At 35.5% G+C, this 9073-nt stretch overlaps 1 long non-coding RNA gene across 1 annotated transcript; it reads right to left on the reverse strand.

Moving 5' to 3' along the window:
- Positions 1-518: 518 nt before the first annotated feature.
- LOC113469940 lies at positions 519-1743 on the reverse strand. The gene is made up of 2 exons (XR_003393199.1): positions 946-1743; positions 519-808 (listed from the first exon to the last, which is right to left on the reverse strand). It is a non-coding gene; the product is annotated as an uncharacterized LOC113469940 (long non-coding RNA).
- Between the last annotated feature and the right edge of the window lie 7330 nt (positions 1744-9073).

The following is a 9073-nucleotide window of genomic DNA, read 5'->3' on the forward strand; positions in this document are numbered from 1 at the left end:
ATTAGGTACACATTTTTTTTTTGAAGTTAGGGAAAGGAGGAAGAAGTAATGATTAATAAGTAGAGATTAAAGAATCTTAAGAAATAAGGAGGGTAAATAATAAATAAGTTTATTTGTAATAAGTTTTATTAAATAATAAATACCCAAGTTTATTTGTAATAAGTTTTATTGTAAACAAGTAACACAGTAAGAATTGTAATATTCTTTGCAATAAGTTTAGTACTTAGTTTATTTGGAATAAGTTTTATTGTAAACAAGAAGTAATACAGTAAGAATTGTAATATTCTGTGTAATAAGTTTAGTACTTAAGTACTAAGTAGTGAAAAAATAGACTGTAGGAGTACCTGCAGTTAGTCAAGGAGAGTTGTGAAAAAGCTCAAGATCTAAAATATTGTTGTTTGTGTTTTAAAATAATAATAAATAAAAGTTCAAAGTTAATTACCTAAGTAATTGTGTTATTAATTAACAGAGTAGTATCTCAACAATAGAAGAAGACACAAACATAACATGGCGCTGAGGAAGTTAGGGAAAGGAGGAAGAAGTAAAGATTAATAAGTAAAGATTAAAGAATCTTAAGAAATAAGGAGGGTAAATAATAAATAAGTTTATTTGTAATAAGTTTATTGTAAACAAGTAATACAGTAAGAATTGTAATATTCTTTGCAATAAGTTTAGTACTTAGTTGATTTGGAATAAGTTTTATTGTAAACAAGTAATACAGTAAGAATTGTAATATTCTGTGTAATAAGTTTAGTACTTAAGTACCTACTAAGTAGTGAAAAAATAGACTGTAGGAGTACCTAAGTACCTACATTAAGAGATACCTAAGTATCTATTTGGTTGTTTAGATGTGTTAGTACCTAAGTACTTACATAGTTTTTGAATAAGAGATACCTAAGTATCTATGTGGTGGTTGTTTAAGTAAATGTAGTGGTACTTAAGTACCTACATTGTTATTGAATATTAAGAGATACTGAAGTATCTAGGTGGTACTTAAGTATCAGCCTGTAATGTGTTAAGCTACTAAAAAAGCTGTTGCTTAATTATGTTGATTGTACCTAAGTACATGGCTATAATGTGGTATACTTAAGTATATTTTGTAATGTTAAAACTTGTACCTAAGTACAGAGTCTTAATCTTAAAGGGGGAGATGTAGTAGAGTGATAATAATAATAATCGATATTGGGAATCGATATCTGATATCGATAGGTATCGATATCTGATATCGATGCCTAGTATCGATTAGGAGAATCTCACTTAGTAAAGGAGAGTTGTGAAAAAGCTCAAGATCTAAAATATTGTTGTTTGTGTTTTAAAATAATAATAAATAAAAGTTCAAAGTTAATTACCTAAGTAATTGTGTTATTAATTAACAGAGTAGTATCTCAACAATAGAAGAAGACACAAACATAACATGGCGCTGAGGAACAAACCGAAATAACATTTTGAAACACAAATTTTTGAAAATTGAATAAAGAGTTAAAAGACACTTTGTGGAACAGTAAGTAAAATATTGAAGTAAAATGAATAAACTGAAGAAATATTGTGTATAAAATGTATTCATACCATTGCTGAACTTCTGTGTAAAATTTTGTACCAATGAACTTGAAATGTTTGATTTTTTGCGTAAAGAACTTTTGTGTCAAATAGTTGAAAATTCATAATAACATGTCACTGTCACTGTTACCCAAACTTAAGTTTGTAACTGGTGACTCAGTTCGGTCAGAGCTGGACAGTTTCAAAAGGAAATTCGAAAATTTCTTAATTGTGAACAAATCAGACAATGAATCAGACAGAATCAAAGTATTCAAAGTTGCTTACCTGCAACTTGCAGTAAGTAATGAATGCTTGGAACTCATTCAAATCTCAGAAGTGGACTCAGTGGAAGATGTGTTCAAGAAGTTAGAAGAAGCACTGTTGCCCAAGGAGAACATTATTTTAAATCAATTCAAGTTTTTTCAGAGAAAACAAGAATTTGGAGAAAGTGTGGACGACTTCATCAATGACTTGAAAAAGTTGGTAAAGTCCTGTCAATTTGACGAACAAGAGGCTAATATCCTAAAGGTAAGGATAGTGTTAGGCATATCTGACACCAGGTTGCAAGAAAGATTGTTCCACCACCCCCCCCCCCCCCCCCACACACACACACACACACACACACAAACACCCACCACACACACACACACACACCCACACACATCACACACCAACCACACACCACACACCACACACACCCACCACACACACATCCATCACACACACACCCATCACGCACCACACACACACCCATCACACACCACACACATCCACTACACACACGGTCGCGCTACGCGCTCCCTGACATGTCTCACAGAGCAGCATAACAGGCATAACTTCGAACCGCCGCCATTTTGAATCAGGTTTGAATGTGAAAATTTCAAGTAGCCTATGTCACCCGGAGTACTTTTCTTAACAACCACAAAAAATTTCATCGAAATCGGTCGAGCCGTTTTCTCGTGAAAAGAGGACAAGAACGGGTCTATTAGGCCATTTTCTTCACTTTTTGACCCGCCGCCATTTTGAATCAGGATGGAATGTGAAAATTTCAAGTAGCCTATGTCACCCAGAGTACTTTTCTTAACATCCACAAAAAATTTCATCAAAATCGGTCGAGCCGTTTTTGCGTGAAAAGAGGACAAAAACGGGTTTATTAGGCCATTTTCTTCGCGTTTTTGAACCGCCGCCATTTTGAATCAGGATGGAATTTGAAAATTTCAAGTAGCCTATGTCACCCGGAGTACTTTTCTTAACAACCACAAAAAATTTCATCAAAATCGGTCGAGCCGTTTTCTCGTGAAAAGAGGACAACCAAAGGTCTTTTTAGCGTAACAGACAGACATACACACTATACATTGTACATACATACAGACACACAGACAGAAATTTTTCTAATGTGATTTTTGGAATCGTGGATTCATAAGGAGTAAGAATAACTAAAAATTTCACGATTCTAAGCAATGTACAGACAAATCTACAATTTTATTTATATAGATATCCACAATCAGTGAAAGTGACCACAGGTTCACAGATAGTGAATGTGAAAATTGAGTTTTCGCGAGAACACTTTGGTTTAGCACAAAAAGGATTACTTAAACGAATTAAGCACTGAAAATAACACCAGAAAGCACACTCTGAAAATTTTTAAATATACTTTTAAATACTCGTAGTTTTTAATCACTTTTAAAAGGAGGAAAATTAAAATGTACGTTCTTACCAAAGTCTCACAGAACATATCTTGTTCTTTTCTTTTTTTACTTTTATAGGACATTCATGTACTTAGTTTTTGTATTATAGTCCGAAATTTTTGTATAGGAACTTGGCCTTTTTATTTGTACATTTGTGTTTTCGTGGGGGTAGATTCTTATCCCCTTCTCTAGCTAAAATCGAGGATACGGGCCTGCTTCTTTGGTCCTTATGTAATCACCACCTGAAGAAAATCGAAACATTTTCCCTAATAGTACTCGTAGGGGTAGGTTCTTAAGTATGTACATACATAATTATGCATTTAGGCAAAATGTTTCGATTTTCTTCCAGTGAATGTACAAGTATATCTCCACAAAAAACAGTTCGTGTTGAAAAATATACCTTACGTAAATACGTACTACATATTTTAATTTTAACCTTCTAGTTGCGAAAAAAAAACCGACTTGCGTACCGGGCGTCCCGACTGTGAAATCCGAGTTGCGTCCGTCCGATTTGCGTCCCATTTCTGAAATTTATCATCCGAGTTGCGTCCCTGAGCTAGAACTATGTTACTACGTACTTCTTTATATACTTATCCTAGTTTGAAGGTGTACATGTAGTACAGGGTGACAAAAAATGCTGTACGCAGCATTTTTTCAGCTTTCATCCGCCAAAAAACCGCCGAAATACGCCCGAGAATTGGTTTTTTGGCGGTTTTTCGGCCACCGAAAGTTCTCCCCTCAGATTTGGAGGTCTCAAATTTGTTTTTACAATCACCTTATGGTACCTGACAATCTCAAAGAATTAAATCGTTTACCTCAATTTTTGTTTGTCCTATATCTATTCGCCTACCTTTGTTACTGTGTACATTTTAGGGTATCTTGAAAAAAAAAAAAAAAAAAATCAGGTTCAATGGTTAATGTTACTGTGTACATTTTAGGGTATCTTGAAAAAAAAAAAAAAAAAACATCAGGTTCAATGGTTAATTAGAAAAGCTTCGCTTTACGTAAAATCCTTTGTAACCACTTGATTTTGTAGGAAATTTTCTCACCTTTAAACGTATGTTTTTACTTTTTACAATAAAGGCGTGGTTTAGGAGTTATAGGCGGAAAACTGAAAAAGTGCCAAAAGTATGCAATTTTTTCGAGGTTTTTTTGCCCCCCAAAAGTTATCCCCTGGGATTTCGAGGTCGAATATTTGGTCCCACACTCACCTCAGTATACCTAACAATCCTGGTTGCAAAAATTGTTTAACTTAAAAAAAAAAAAATACGACCATTTTTCGGCCACCTACTTGATCTACAGGCTGCTGTAACAGCACTATACATGAATATAAAGTAAAATTTGACCACATTATCATGTAATTGTGTACTTTAATTTTGATTCCCATTGAAAATTGCGTAGGACGCACGGTTTAGGAGTTATAAGCGAAAAACTGACGAGGTCTCAATCTTACCGTACCTTGACTAGAACGTCTAGTGTGTACACTCGCATTTACTTGCCTTCAACAATCATTTGATCGGACCGATACCGGACCGTGACCGGACATTGACTGGCACTATAGTGTGAATCAGGCTTTATGTTCTTTCAGGAGTGGGACAAGGCAGTCACATGGTCCTTTGTTATTCTCTCTATTCTTCAATGACTTGTCCGATGTTATTTGTCATTTATCAGTATTGATGTTCGCGGATGATGTCAAGTTGTACAAGTCTATCACTTGTCCAGGGGATTATCTTCTTCTGCAAAGAGATTTGGACAGATTTTCTGAATGGCTGTCATTAAATGGCATGGAGTTGTCACTGCACAAATGCTTCGTCATAGAATTTTCTCGCAGTAAAGGTATGAGGCCTTTTATTTATCACCTTAACTCCGTGCCTCTGCAACATGTTTCACAAATGAAGGACCTCGGTATCATCTTTGATGGTATGGTCCCCATATTGAAAAATTGACCCCCACAAAAACACAAATGTGAAAAAAAAGGCCAAGTTCCTATCCAAAAATGTCGGCCTATAAAAGTGGTGAGATCAAAAACAAAGACCAAGTCTGCATTCCCAGTTTTTCGTGCCTGCTGAATCTTAATTCCTTCAACCTTCTCTCAGTTTCAACTTGGCTTTATTTTCTCTTCGGATTTCACGTTTAATTATTTATTTATTTGAGTAGGGAAAATATAGCCAAGCTGAAACTGAGAGAAGGTTGAAGGACCAATTTTTCCTTCTTTGCTATACCTACCTATTTAGTACCCATTAACCAGGGAAAAATGTATAAATTACTAATGGGACGGTAGTCCGAAGCGCTTGTTGAGTTTTTCACTTTTGGAATAGGTCGGATAAGAGCTCGTTTCCAAATCGAGGGAAAGGTATTTGAAGAAATAGATTGGTTGAAAATGTGTAGAATAACAGCTGGGGAAACTATGTCTAGCATCCTTGTGATGTAATTGAGAGGTATCTGGTCATAGCCCATTGAAGATGGGTTTCCTTTCTTGAGAAATCACTCAGGGACGATATTAGTTTTCAGGGGCGAAGCCAAGGGAGCGCGAAGCGCGACCTCATGCACACCCCGCGAAGCTGCACACTTCCGAAAGAGTGAGTTCATGAAATTCCAGGGATGGGATGCTAGGGGAAATCTAAAAGAAGGGATCGGTTTTTTGCTTATAAATCGTAAAATGGCACCTAAAGGCACCCAATTTTTTCACAGCCACAGAAACTAGACAAAATTAGCTATCCACATATGTGCGTAGCTCTGTGCAATAATGTGGAATAGTTTTCATAGGTCCACGATAAGTGAAAAATGGAATAAAAATAGACACAAACATTTGATGCTGAAAATACCATAAGCTATGGAAATTAATTTGGGGAGTTCATACGAATCAAAATGATGATGATGAATGACGAATGATGACGAGTGATGACGATTGATGACAATTGATGACGATTGATGACGAATGATATGAATGATGATGATGGTGATGGTGATGATGGTGATAGTGATAAAAACAACAAGAACAACGCCAACAACAACACCAGCAACAACACCACAACCACCACCACCACCACCACCACCACCAACAACAACAACTTTAATCAGTAAAATAGCGGTCGAAATGTAGAAAAATATGGTAAAACACTACTAACCGTTGTCCTGATGTTAATAAAAACTGATATCTGGGGGGTTTTAGGTATGGTTTTGGGGGGGGTCAACTCTTATAACTTTTTCGATATCTCTACCCGTTTGGTGAAAACCGCCAAAAAGCGGTTATTTCCGCCCGTGGGCAGAACCAAGTGCAACTTTTTCCTAATTTCAGATTTTTCCCTTTATTTATTCATCAAGACCTACCATCCTGCCAAATTTTAAGTTTATACGACATCGCGAAGTACCTCAACGTTTTGATGAGTGAGTGAGTAAATGAATGAACGAGTAGAAAAATTGCGATTTTTGCGCCTCTATATCTCCGGAACTACTTGGTATTAAGAGCTCAAATTTTCAAGGTATGTTTATATACCTTACCTAAAAATGTGCAATGAATTTCAAAAGTTTATCTTTAGAGGAATCCGATTTATGAAGGTGAGAAAAACCTGCCGAATCGGTTCGTGTAAAGATACACAGGCGTGCTTACTTGTTACTTGTGGTGTTGTTGTTGTTGTTGGCGTTTATCATTTTTGTCAGTAGATGTCAACATCTACTACCATATCATTTTTGATAGATGTACTTAACTAAGTCTTTAATCGGTAAAATAGCGGTCGAAAGGTCGAAAAATACGGTAAAACACCGCTAACCGTTGTCCTGATGTTAAAAAAAACTGATATTTGGGGGGTTTTAGGTATGGTTTTGGGGGGGTCTACTCTCATAACTTTTTCGATATCTCTAACCGTTTGGTGAAAACCGCCAAAAAGCGGTTATTTCCGCCTATGGGCGGAGCCGAGTGCAACTTTTGCCGAATTTCAGATTTTTCCCTTTACTTACTCATCAAGACCTACCATCCTGCCAAATTTCAAGATTCTACGACATCGGGAAGTGCCTCAACATTTTGATGAGTGAGTGAGTGAACGAGTGAGTAAAAAAATTGCGATTTTTGCGCCTCTATATCTCCGGAACTATTTGGTATTAAGAGCTCAAATTTTCAAGGTATGTTTATATACCTAACCTAAAAATGTACCCTGAATTTCAAAAGTTTATCTTTAGAGGAATCCGATCTATGAAGGTGAGAAAAACCTGCCGAATCGGTTCGTGTAAAGATACACAGGCGTGCTTACTGGAACTTGGCCTGGCGCACTGCCGTGCACTCAGATCAATCTTTTATTAGACGAACTGCTCAACTATTGAGTTGCCAATTGACACAGCAGACACAGTATAGTCAGCACACTAAGTCAGACACAAATGTTATAATTACAAAGAATTAATTTGGCGATGTGATTAGTACACAAACTAAGGAGAAAGATTAAAACCTAGTACAAAGGTCGATGGGCAACTCATTTTTTTTTTTTTCAGGCGTGCTTACTGGAACTTGACCTGGCGCACTGCCGTGCGCTCAGATTGAAGGACAAGTTGATTGTGCTAAGCTTTTAGAACTATTGACATTTGACTGCACCCGTCGTTTGACTCGGTGCAAAAGCTTTAAAACGAATACTTATTCGACAAACTATGCAAATAATGCACCTATTATTTATTTATTTATTTATTCACGGAACTAACCCTTTATACAAAAATGACAATAGAAAAAAATACACTAAAACTAAACAAACACAAACAACAATCAAATACAGTAGAAAGAAAATTATAAAATGAAATATAAAAGGAAAGTAAAAAGTACCTAATAAAGAGTAAATTTAATTAAAATTAAAATCGCCGTCGTTGGCATTCCTGACCATTCTATTAAGAGATGAGTGAAAGCTGTAATTAGTGTGACATGAGCTCACGTAGAATGTGTTACCTTTCCTTAATCTGCGATGAAAGTCAAGGGATACAAGACTTAACAATTCATTGCAATCTACATTGCCAGACATTAATTTTTGTAAGAATCTAGAATTCGTATGATGAAACGTTTAAATGAACTTTAGATGCTATATTTTGTATTGTTTCAATTTTTTGAAATCATTTTTGTATTATTTTCTTTGTACCTGCATTGTTACCATTTTATATGTTCTTATAATGGGCTAGTCCCGTAAATATACGTTATTATTATTATTATTATTTTCTTGGGAAAACTCTAAATGGTAAAATGTAAATTTCATAGGTAAAATTAAATCCTCTGTGCTCTTGGATTGAAGTTCTTTTCGTCTTCGTCTAAGTCTCTAAAAGAATGTTTCAATGTTCTACTCTACACTACAGAAATCTAGATTCATGTTCTAATTCTTGAGCATGTAAATTGTACAAGTTCTAAACGTATACCTAATGTAGAAACAAAGGTACAATTGAAACTAGTAACTAGCACTACACTCTGAACTAATTACCTAGTTGTTCTAATCTTTTGATCTTATCTTCAATCCCGTACGAAAAAAAAAGTTCAAGCAATTAAAACAGATTTCCACTTTTAGCTTTTCTTCTTCTTCCTCTACTAACTTCTTCTTTTTCCTCTCTTTCTTCGTCTTCTTCTTCCTCTCCTTGTTCGTATTCTTCTTCTTCTTCTTCTTCTTCTTCTTCTACTAACTTCTTCTTTTTCCTCTCTTTCTTCGTCTTCTTCTTCCTCTCCTTGTTCGTATTCTTCTTCTTCTTCTTCTTCTTCTTCTTCTACTAACTTCTTCTTTTTCCTCTCTTTCTTCGTCTTCTTCTTCCTCTCCTTGTTCGTATTCTTCTTCTTCTTCTTCTTCTTCTTCTTCTACTAACTTCTTCTTTTTCCTCTCTTTCTTCGTCTTCTT

The sequence above is a fragment of the Diaphorina citri genome, unplaced genomic scaffold (assembly GCF_000475195.1).
Source record: "Diaphorina citri unplaced genomic scaffold, Diaci psyllid genome assembly version 1.1 scaffold1304, whole genome shotgun sequence".
In the NCBI taxonomy this organism is placed as follows: Eukaryota; Metazoa; Arthropoda; class Insecta; order Hemiptera; family Psyllidae; genus Diaphorina; species Diaphorina citri.